We start from the raw sequence: 12305 nt of genomic DNA on the forward strand, positions 1-12305 counted from the left end.
TCCCGGAATGAAGATTGCCGATATGCACGGCACATGTTTCTGCCCAGATTAAGATCTGATTTACTTCTCCTTGGGCTGCACGACTCCTGGTGCTTCCTTGGTGATTGATATAAGCCACTGCTGTGGCATTGTCGGACTGGATCCTGACAGGGCAACCCTGTAACCTGAGTGTCCAGGCCTTTAGGGCTAGATACACCACACAGATCTCTAGAATGTTGATGGGTAAGGTCCTCTCGAACGGTGGGCTCCGTTTAGAGAAAAACCTTCAGCGACTGGGGCCTTAGAAATGGCTTTGAAACCCTTCCTAGACTGATACATGTTCATTACTTTGTTTCTAATCTGTTCTTACATTTTTTTAGATTGTGGCATGATGTGTGGCTTTTTTGTGATCTGCTAGTGTGCTTCACTTTGTCAGACAGCTTCTATTTATGTGATTTCTTGATACAACAGCACTGGCAGTAATCAGACCTGGGTACAGCAAGTGAAATTTAACTCAGCTTTGCAAAAAATTGTGGTTAATCACAGTTCATTCATGATTCAGCATGGGAGGGGGCAATTACTTTTTCGCATAGGGCCAGGCAAGTTTGAACAGCGTTTTTCCCTTAATAAATGAAATAATCATTTAAAAACGGCATCTTGGATTTACTCGGTTATCTTTGTGTAATATTTTTTTTTTGATGATCTGAATCATTTAAGTGTGAGAAGTATGCAAAAAAAAAAAAATATAATCAGGAAGGGGGCAAATACTTTTTCACATCACTGTATATCCATCAGCATCAGTTTCCCCATAGGGAATCATAGTCCGTTTTTTTGTCTCTTGATAGGTGAAAAATGAACGACCGAGGGGTCAGGGTGAAAAGATGCTAAAAATCTCTGAATTTGATGTGGCAGTTGCAAGTGGCAAAATAATTTCTGTTTGCAAAAGTGAATGCATCGCACATCTTTCCTGATGCATCTGTGCGCCAAAAAGGGGACAATGCCTCCCTGAAGGTCAAAGGAAGAGCGGCATGCTGTAAACTTAAAGCGCCCTCATCATTAATATTTGACCTATGTACACACTGAATAAACAACGCCAGGGAAAAGGTCAGGTGAAATCACTACTTATTTATTATTAACCCAATTATCTTATATAATTATCTTATTACCTATAAATCTTATCAGTCCTGTGATATCTTATTACAGTAACCCAGCTCCTGAGTGTCTTATTACCCTTGTAATATCATACAACCCCCCCCCAAAAATGCAATAGTTTGCAGCTTACCTGTTCCTGTTCTAGCAAATGCAGATACTACTCGTTGATCTCCCCAGCAATGCAGTGTCCTTGTCACTTGCTGTGAGCTGAAAAGAAAGCAAAAACTATGTTATCTTAATTGTGTAAACTGCTAATCCCATCAACCCCCATGTATTGGAGATGAACAAAGGCAGACATGCCTGCGTGACAACCAATGGATGTAGACATGAAGGGACAGGAAGTGTGTTATTGGCAGGATCACCCAGGTTAAGATAAAAAGGAAAGGAAAAAAAAGTTATGCATCTACCACATCTAAACTGCAATTATAGAGGATACTATATACACACTATAATGTCAAAGGTATTGGGATGCCTGACTTTACACACAAAGTAGGGTTCAATATTGAGTTGGCCCATCCTTTGCAGCTATAACAGCTTCAACTCTTCTGGGAAGGCTGTCCACAAGGTTTAGGAGTGTGTCTATGGGAATGTTTGATCATTCTTCCAGAAGTGCATTTGTGAGGTCAGGCACTGATGTTGAATGAGAAGGGCTGGCTCGCAGTCTCCGCTTTAATTCATCCCAAAGGTGTTCTATTGGGTTGAGGTCAGGACTCTGTGCAGGCCAGTCAAGTTCCTCCACCCCAAATTCTCTCATCCATGTCTTTATGGACCTTGCTTTGTGCACTGGTGCACAGTCATGTTGGAACAGGAAGGGGCCATCCCCAAACTGTTCCCCCAAAGTTGGGAGCATGAAATTGTCCAAAATGTCTTGGTATGCTGACGAATTAAGAGTTCCCTTCACTGGAACTAAAGGGTCTGAAAAACAACCCCACACTATAATCCCCCTTGTAGCAGTGCACAAAGCAAGGTCCATAAAGACATGGATGAGTGAGTTTGGGGTGGAGGAACTTGACTGGCCTTCACAGAGTCCTGACCTTAACCCAATAGAACACCTTTAGGATGAATTAAAGTGGAGACTGCGAGCCAGCCCTTCTCGTCCACATCAGTGCCTGTGACCTAACAAATGCGCTTCTGCAAGAATGGTCAAACATTCCCATAGACACACTCCTAAACCTTGTGGACAGCCTTCCCAGAAGAGTTGAAGCTGTTATAGCTGCAAAGGGTGGGCCAACTCAATATTGAACCCTACGGACTAAGACTGGGATGCCATCAACCTCTTGCTGACCGCCTATCACAGATATACTGCGGCAGGTTGGCCCTATGGCACGAAACGACATACCTGTACGTCATTTTGTGCAATAGACACTGGGGACGTGTGCGCTCTGATTGGACAGAGGGGGTCCAGTGGAACACATGACCGCCGGCCACCCACAACTGTTCCCCAGAGAGGCAGAACGACGATCTGCCTATGTAAACAAGGCAGATCGCCGTTCGGACAAGGGAGAAGATAGAGATCTTGCTAAGCAAGAACATGGATCTCTGTCCTCACCCAGTCAGTTTTATTCGGGTACAGTGTCACATGACCGCGCAATTGTCATTTAAAGTAGCGCAGTGCCGTATTACAAAAATTAAACTGAAATTCAGGTATGTAAATGTTTGCTTAGGTACATTGCTCCAGCTTGCACCAGTGTAGGTAGGTAGGCATGTATGTATGTACCATACCTGGATGATCCCACATACTAGACACCGCTACTCCAGTGGTCCCCACTAGCTTTGAGGTCCCATACCGAGGCTGTATATACAGAGAGCACATACCAAGGCTGCCCTGATGCTTAGTGAACACATGTCAATAATGAATGCAAGGCATTCTCCGATTGGTAGAGATCATGACATCACCACCCTGCCTCTCCACCTCATCCAATCAGAGAATGCTTTTTTTTTTTTTTTTTTTTTTTTCAATAAAAGCAAAGTAAAGTGCTCTTTGAATGGTACCCATTGTGAGCAAGCTTATCAGCTTGGGACCGATAATCTAGCCGAGATTACTGTAGTAGTGGTGTCTACTACAGCGATTTTCAGGGGGACTCTCACATACATACATACTCAACCGCTATCCAACCACCCGCCACAGTTATACTGCGGCAGGTTGGCACAGCTGCGCAAATAGGTATACGTCGGCTCTTTAAGACGATATTGCAGGCACGCTCATGCCCAACGGGTGCGATGTCCGCCGGGCATCTGCGATCGCTCGTGACAGAACGAGAACGGGGATGTGTGTGTGTCTGTCAGGGGAGAGGAGACAGATCGTGTGTTCCTAGTAAGTAGGAACAGCGATACGTCTCCTCCTAGTCACTCCCATCCACAGTCAGAACACATTTAACCCCTTCCCTGCCAGTGACATTTAAACAGTAGTCGATGGCTATTTTAAGCTCCAATCGCTGTATAAATGTCAATGGTCCCAAAAAAAAAAAAAAAAAAAAAGTGTCCGATCTGTCCGTCGCAATGTCGCAGTCCTGATATAAAAAAAAAATTATATATATATATATATATAATAAAAATGCCATAAATCTATCCCCTATTTTGTAGACGCTATAACTTTTGCTGCAAATCAATCAATATGCACTTATTACGATTTTTTTTTTTTTTTTAACAAAAATATGTAGAAGGTCTCTCACATGTGCGGATCTGTTTTCAGACATCGGCTTGCTCAGAAGGGATCGATCCATTGATCCCCGCTGACCCGGCGGATGACAAGTCTCCGTTCTCCTCTATGGGGAAAGGGGGGGGGGGGTTGGAGTCGGATGAGAAAAAACAAAAAAACAAAAAAACAACGTACACACGGAGGACTGCCTGTCCATTTTCATCCGATCCGCCAGACGGATGGAAAATAGGATTGGATGTCAGCGGACATGTCACCGCTGACATCCGTCGCTCCATAGAGATGTATGGAGCATCCATTCAGGTCTACCTGAAAAAAAAAAAAAAAAAAGTAACAGGCGGATCTGAACGGTCCGCCCGTGTGAAAGGGGCCGAAAAATACATATTGGCCTAAACCAGTGATGGCGAACCTTGGCACCCCAGATGTTTTGGAACTACATTTCCCATGATGCTCATGCACTCTGCAGTGTAGTGGAGCATCATGGGAAATGTAGTTCCAAAACATCTGGGGTGCCAAGGTTCACCATCACTGGCCTAAACTGATGAAGAAATTTTTTTGTTTTTGTATATTTTATAGCAAAAAGTACAAAATATTGTGGGTTTTTTTCAAAATTGTCACTCTTTGTTTCTAACGCAAAAAATAAAAACTGCAAAGAAAGCTCTATTTGTGGGGAAAAAAAAGGACATAAATTTTGTCTGGGTACAACGTCGCACGACCGCGCAATTGTCAGTTAAAGTGACGCAGTGCTGTATCTAAAAAAAAAAATGGCCTGGTCAGGAAGGGGGCAAATCCTTCCGGGGCTGAAGTAGTTAAGCCGGCCTCAAATCTTAGCCGGTTTACCAGGGAGCGGCCAAGATTCGAACCATGTATGGGCAGGCCAATTGCACCCAAGATGATCGATCTACTTGGATACAATCAGCCTGTTGGACTTGTCATGCGATTATTGCCAGTGGCTACAGCTGCTAGCAGTAATCACTGCTTTCTCCTGGTAGGGGCAGCTTCCCCCCCACCCGGGAGAACACAATAGTTCTGCAGGAAAAATCCCCCCCCCCCTCCCATTAACACCGACTGTAGTTGCAGGAAAGATAATCGTTCCGTCTATAGCCGGCTTTACAATCCAAACTGGATCAATGGAACTTTACAAAAAATCTCCACACCTGGAATTCAACTTTTATCCAACACCAATTCTGCCAGCCAATTGTAAGCATGTATTTAGAAGAACGTGCATCTAGAGACCTGGTGCCCGACCTGCAGCCCACGGGGCCCTTTGAGATTTGTTGTGTGGCCCTTGGATCCCAGGAGTCTGCAGTGAGAGAGGAAGCATTGATTTCTAAAGGGGGTAATAGCAGGGATCTCATTAATATACAGGATTCATATAGAGACCACAGTTTGCACAGCACTTTACATTATAAAAAGGAGACCATACAGTTTACAATATGAGAGGGTCAGGAGGGCCCTGCTTCTGAGAGCTTACAATCTAATAACCTCACCAAACATATCCCCAATCCCAGTCCTTCACATTTCTCCAGTCTCCAACCAAACATGTAACATGTCCGTAGTCTCAATGGGAGACTGAAAGTACTTCAGGGTCAGACTGGCCCATTGGAGGACAAGAGGAACTTTCAGAGGACTCTGATCCTCCTCCTGACCCCTGCAATCTATATGCTACTGGTAAAATACCTCCTGCATACCAAACACTACGTTACAAATAAAAGACCCCCACAATCTATAAGCTATGTTATAATTTAAACAGGGGACGCTCCACCCCTAACCGCCAGCGGAAGGGGACGCTCCACCCCTGACCGCCAATGTATCTTACAAAAACTACACATTAATAAAATAAATAAACTTAACAGGAACGCTTACATTCTCTGGAAATGTTCAGATAGAGCCCACCCATTTCCTGGATGATGTTCAACATAATTTAGCTCTTTCCTCCCCAACCTGACTGGCCTGTCCCTTTCATTCATTGCATTTAAATTTTTACAGTTTTGAAGGCTCAGCATCACATGTGGGTGTTACCTATGGTGGTCTGCATGAAAATACAGCCCTTGGGACCACTAGTTCTCCCACTTATGAGGCTCTATTCCTCCACTGACACCAATGAGGGGGCTCTATTCCTCCACTGACACCAATGAGGGGGCTCTATTCCTCCACTGACACCAATGAGGGGGCTCTATTCCTCCACTGACACCAACGAGGGGGCTCTATTCCTCCACTGACACCAACGAGGGGGCTCTATTCCTCCACTGACACCAACGAGGGGGCTCTATTCCTCCACTGACACCAACGAGGGGGCTCTATTCCTCCACTGACACCAACGAGGGGGCTCTATTCCTCCACTGACACCAATGAGGGGGCTCTATTCCTCCACTGACACCAACGAGGGGGCTCTATTCCTCCACTGACACCAACGAGGGGGCTCTATTCCTCCACTGACACCAACGAGGGGGCTCTATTCCTCCACTGACACCAATGACGGGACATTCTTCTCACCGATGCCATAGTTGGGGCAATATTCTAAATTCCACAGTTCTGACCCCCCCCCCCCCCATGGTGTAAAGGACAGTAAACTGGCCCTTTGTTTTGATAGTGTGAACACCCCTGGCATAGAGAATCAGAGACACAGTGATGATGTCACAAGTTCTAAAATAACGTTTGAAATGAGAATATATGTCAAAATGTCATTAGCATGTTGATGGAGGGGAAAGAAAGAGGAACCAATGAAGGCAAAATATTAAACTTCAGCTTCAAGAAAAGGGCAATAGTTCATAATGCACATCACCTTAGCAATCTAAATGTCATCCAATCAGAGGTTACATCTACTATGGTCACTTAGTATGCTGCAGACTGGCTGGTAATGCTGGGACTTCTGCTTCTGCAGAGGGTGAGGAGGTTAGAGGCTGAGAATAGGATTGGCTAATATTCAGGAGTTGTCAGAGAGTCCATATAAAAGTGCGGATTATTCACACCGACAGGAAAAATAATCATCTATATTGTTACATTGTATCCCTAATAAATCTGCCCTGTGTCTGTCCCCTGTGAAGACTTCAATGTCCTGTCATCCAGCAGTGTGTAGGTAGGTGGGTGCAGTGATCAGCAGTGTGTAGGTAGGTGGGTGCAGTGATCAGCAGTGTGTAGGTAGGTGGGTGCAGTGATCAGCAGTGTGTAGGTAGGTGGGTGCAGTGATCAGCAGTGTGTAGGTAGGTGGGGGCAGTGATCAGCAGTGTGTAGGTAGGTGGGGGCAGTGATCAGTGTGTAGGTAGGTGGGGGCAGTGATCAGTGTGTAGGTAGGTGGGGGCAGTGATCAGTGTGTAGGTAGGTGGGGGCAGTGTGTAGGTAGGTGGGGGCAGTGTGTAGGTAGGTGGCGGCAGTGTGTAGGTAGGTGGGGGCAGTGATCAGTGTGTAGGTAGGTGGGTGCAGTGGGCAGTGTGTAGATAGGTGGGGGCAGTGATCAGTGTGTAGGTAGGTGGGGGCAGTGTGTAGGTAGGTGGCGGCAGTGTGTAGGTAGGTGGGGGCAGTGATCAGTGTGTAGGTAGGTGGGTGCAGTGGGCAGTGTGTAGATAGGTGGGGGCAGTGATCAGTGTGTAGGTAGGTGGGTGCAGTGTGTAGGTAGGCGGGTGCAGTGATCAGTGTGTAGGTAGGTGGGTGCAGTGTGTAGGTAGGTGGGGGCAGTGATCAGTGTGTAGGTAGGTGGCGGCAGTGTGTAGGTAGGTGGCGGCAGTGTGTAGGTAGGTGGCGGCAGTGTGTAGGTAGGTGGCGGCAGTGTGTAGGTAGGTGGCGGCAGTGTGTAGGTAGGTGGCGGCAGTGTGTAGGTAGGTGGCGGCAGTGTGTAGGTAGGTGGCGGCAGTGTGTAGGTAGGTGGGGGCAGTGTGTAGGTAGGTGGGGGCAGTGATCAGTGTGTAGGTAGGTGGGGGCAGTGATCAGTGTGTAGGTAGGTGGCGGCAGTGATCAGTGTGTAGGTAGGTGGCGGCAGTGTGTAGGTAGGTGGCGGCAGTGTGTAGGTAGGTGGCGGCAGTGTGTAGGTAGGTGGCGGCAGTGTGTAGGTAGGTGGCGGCAGTGTGTAGGTAAGTTGGTGCAGACTTCCATGCCCTGTCATCCAGTAGTGTGTAGGTAGGTGAGTGCAGTGAGCAGCAGTGTGTGTGTAGGTAGGTGGGTGCAGTGAACAGTGTGTAGGTAGGTGGGTGCAGTGGGCAGCAGACTTCCATGCCCTGTCATCCAGCAGTGTGTAGGTAGGTGAGTGTGGTGTGTAACAGTGAGTAGGTAGGTTAGTGCAGTGAGTGTGTAGGTAGATGAGTGTGGTGAGTAGATAGGTAGGTGAGTGCAGTGTGTAGGTAGGTGAGTGCGGTGAGTAGATGAGTGTGGTGGGTAGGTAGGCAAGTGCAGTGAGTAGGTAGATGAGTGCAGTAGATAGGTAGACGAGTGCAGTGTGTAGGTAGGTACTAGGTTGGTGAGTGCAGTGTGTAGGTAGGTGAGTGCAGTGTGTAGGTAGGTGAGTGCAGTAAGTAGATAGATGAGTGCAGTAAGTAGATAGATGAGTGCAGTAAGTAGATAGGTAGATGAGTGCAGTAAGTAGATAGATAGGTGAGTGCAGTAGATAGGTAGGTGAGTGCAGTAGGTAGATAGATGAGTGCAGTGTTTAGGTAGGTAGGTGAGCGCAGTCAGTGTGTAGGTAGGTAGATGGTGACGGTGTGTTGGGATGTCTCTTACCCCCGGGCACAGCTGGGATCCTCCAGGCTGGACACTGCCCCCGCCCCCTCTCTCTCTCTCTCTCTCTCTCTCTCCCGCACAGGGACAAACGCTGCAGCTGCTCTCCTCGCTTCACCAAACACGTCAACAACTAGCAGCGGACATTCCCCGCGCTCCGCCCTCTCCCCGCCCCTCAGCGTGGGAAAAGCCTGCTGATCCATTCACCTGGGACACGCCCAGCTCGAACAGGCCACGCCCATCCGCCTGTCTTCTGAGTGTTGCCTAATACTTAACCCCTTCACTCCCACCTGGGATAGCCGGACGGAGCTGACCACACACGCTATACAATCCCATTCAGATTTATCAAAACTTTGTAACATGAGGACTCAGACTGAATTTGTGTCCAATCAGGCAGGCTCTTACACTGCATAGTTACTGGCAGATCTACAATCCAGATTGTACAATCAGATTGAATGGTGAACCTAAAGAAATTGCACAATTTATTTTATATTTATTGGACCTGTTTGTAGGAGGACACATCTAAACAGTACATTTAACCACTTCCGCCCCAGAAGATTTACCCCCCCCCCCCGCCTTCATGACCAGGCCATTTTTTGCGATACGGCACTGCGTTATTTTAACTGACAATTGTGCAGTAGTGTGACGTTGTACACAAATAAAATGTTAGTCCTTTTTTCCCCCCACAAATAGAGCTTTCTTTTGATGGTATTTGATCACCTCTGCAGTTTTTTTTTTTTTACGCTATAAACACAAAATGAGCGACAATTTTGAAAAGATTACAATATTTTTGACTTTTTGCTATAATACACATCCAATTAAAAAAAATGTAAAAAATCAAATTTCATGAATTTAGGCCAATATGTATTCTGCTATATATTTTTGGTAAAAAAAAAATCCCAGCAAGCGTATATTGATTGACTTGCGCATTTATTATTATTATTTGTTTTTATTTTATTTTTTTTACTAGTAATAGCGGCAATCAGTGACTTATAGCGGGACTGCGATATTGCTGCAGACAAATTGGACACCTAACTGAAACATTTTGGGGACCAGTGACACCAATACAATGATCAGTGCTAAAAATATGCACTGTCGCTGTACTAATGGCACATACCTCCCAACATTTTGACGATGGGAATGAGGGACACCTACTAGCAAACGTATGTAGGCATAGGACACGCCCCCTGCCTTAAAGGGGACATAACAAAAAAAAGGATAATCAAATCCGCAAGGGCTTTTTTTACCACTACTATTCCTTTATATTGGCTTTTAAAATTGATAAATGCAGCAATTTAGAAATCGGATGAAATGTTTAGCAGCGGGAAACACTTTTTGAAAGATAAATAGTGCATTTTATATACAACTATATAGATCAGACCAAAATGAGGGACAAATGAGGGGGAAAGGGACATTGCTCCAAATCAGGGACAGTTGGGAGCTATGATGACATGGCTGGGAAGGGGTTAACATCAGGGGCGATCAAGGGGTTAACGGACAGCGTTTTAGTGTAGTGTGGGGAAGTTGCTTTTACTAGGGGAAGGCTCCCTGCTTTGCAGGAACACAGGATCCATGCTTTCTGTACTGACAGAACAGAGATCTGCCTTGTTTACATAAGCAGACTGCTGTTCTGGATGTGTACAGAATGATCAGCGGGTGCCGGCAGACATCGAGTCTGCGGAACCTACTGATTGGCTCCTGCTGTGTAGAATCACAGTGGGAGCGAGCCGGCGCACACACGTGCCCGCTACCAGGAATATATGTATATATACGTGATTCTGCGCAGCGCGGCCGCCCTGTAACAGTAAAACTGCTATAGGACGGTCGGCAACTGGTTAATTTGTATTTAGTCTGCATGCATTTACCTTCATATATGCCTGTACTGTATATGGGGTGGTGGGTGTTAAAAAAAAATTGTGGGGGGGGGGGATTTTAAGTGCATGGCTATAACTTTATTTTTTACACATAGAAACAGAAAAAAAAATGACTAAACTTTTTTCATCACATAGGAGACAAAAAGTCCCCTATGTGATGCATTTTTTGGTGACAGGTTTTCTTTAATGAGACATCAGGGTCCCCCCAGTGGCGGCCCGTCCCATCCATGCGTCCGGCCCCCTGATCTACATACAGGGATCATGGATTCCGGGGGGGGGGTGTATTTTTTTTGAAGCATGTGATTAGAGCCTGAGGCTCTAATGCATAACTCCCAACATTTTTAAATGGGAATGAGGGACACCTACTAGCAAACGTATGTAGGCATAGGACACGCCCCCTGCCACACCCCCTTAAAGGAGAATTAACAAAAAAAGGTTAATTAAATCCACAAGGGCTTTTTTTTTTTACCACTACTATTCCTTTATATTGGCTCTTAAAGTTTACAAATGCAGCAATTTAGAAATCAGATGAAAGGTTTAGCGCTGGGAAACACTTTTTGAAAGATAAAAAGTGCATTTTTTATACAACTATATAGATAAGAGCAAAATGAGGGACAAATGAAGAGGAATGAGGGACAGAGGGACTTTGCTCCAAATCAGGGACAGTTGGGAGCTATGTTGTGGGGGTGCACACCGGGCTGTGTATGGAAGCAATTGGGTGGCTATATACATCGGTGGCAGTAAAATGCTTGGATCTCAGCCAGGGCATCATCTGCTTGGAGTTTGCATGTTCTCCCTTTGCATGGTATTGCACAGAGCAGCCCCGAACCGCCTCTTCTGGGGTCCCTTGGCAGCGCCCCTGGCTCCTCCTCTTCAGCAGCTTCCCATGGGGGCACTCGTCGGGACTCGCTCCTTAGCTGCCCTATCTGTGTCTATTGACACAGACAAAGCAGCTCGGCCCCGCCCCCTGCTTGCTCATCATAGTATTTGATTGACATTAGCGCCCGCTGCTATTAATCTGTGCAGGGAGGCGGGACAGAGCCAGGAGAGCCGCGGCTCTCATGCACATTGCTGGATCAGGGTTGGGCTTGGGTAAGTATGAGTGGGGGGCTTGGGAAACGCACACAGCAAAGAAAGTTTTTTACCTTCAGCCTTCGTTCACATTGGAGCAACTTGTCATGCGATTTTACAGGTCAAATCACATGACAAGTCGCACCCTATTGTGCCACATTGATTTGAAAAAGTAGTTCCTGCACTACTTTTGGCGATTTCAGGTGCGACTTGCATAGACATCATGCATCCGCACAAACGTCTTCAAAGTCGCACCTGAAGTCGCTTTGAAATTTCAGATGAAGTCACACGATTTCAAAGCTGCATTTAATGTGAACAAGGGCTAATGTAGACATGTGCACTGCCGTAAAATTTGTGCGTTTTCGTTTCATTCGAGGTTTTTTTCGGTTTCTTGGGTCATTCGTTACGATCGAAATTCGAAAATTCGTAAATCCGAGAATTCATAAATTCGAAAATAGGAAAAGAAAATCCGAAAATTCGAAAGAACGAAAATCCTAAAATTCGAAATAATAACTAACTATTAAATTATAGGTGTTGAAATTTCCTTTTTAAATTTGGTTGTTAGTCAATGTAACGAATACAAATTTATCCGAAGTTACCAATTATCAGAAATAACGAATGCCGCATCTAAACAAATGGAACGGAATGAATTTTTTATTTTTATTATTATTATTATTAATGTTATTTTTATTATTAACTTGTTACGCTCCATTCGTTTAGATACGGCATTCGTTATTTCGGATAGTTCATAACTTTGGATAAATTCGTATTCGTTACGTTCTCTAAAGCCTCATACACACGATGGGACTTTGTACAAACTTTCCCTTGGATTTTTGTACAAAGGGCGTTGGCCATAATTTTGTATT

The 12305-nt window shown here is 45.5% G+C and overlaps 1 protein-coding gene across 5 annotated transcripts in view; it reads right to left on the bottom strand.

Moving 5' to 3' along the window:
* Positions 1–12305, bottom strand: part of LOC141133345 (TLC domain-containing protein 4-A-like) — a 112762-nt gene that overhangs the window by 47786 nt on the left and 52671 nt on the right. Inside the window, exons 1-4 of one of the 5 annotated variants that reach the window (XM_073622670.1) lie at positions 8498–8657; positions 6573–6665; positions 4945–5090; positions 1262–1338 (exon numbers count right to left, since the gene is read on the bottom strand). The gene's annotated coding sequence lies outside the window, so the exon portion shown is untranslated. Of the gene's footprint in view, positions 1–1261; positions 1339–4944; positions 5091–6572; positions 6666–8497; positions 8658–12305 lie in introns of those variants that run through there. The other 4 variants (XM_073622669.1, XM_073622671.1, XM_073622667.1 and 1 more) reach the window with 4 other exon arrangements.

The sequence above is a fragment of the Aquarana catesbeiana genome, linkage group LG03 (assembly GCF_042186555.1).
Source record: "Aquarana catesbeiana isolate 2022-GZ linkage group LG03, ASM4218655v1, whole genome shotgun sequence".
NCBI classification, from domain to species: Eukaryota; Metazoa; Chordata; class Amphibia; order Anura; family Ranidae; genus Aquarana; species Aquarana catesbeiana.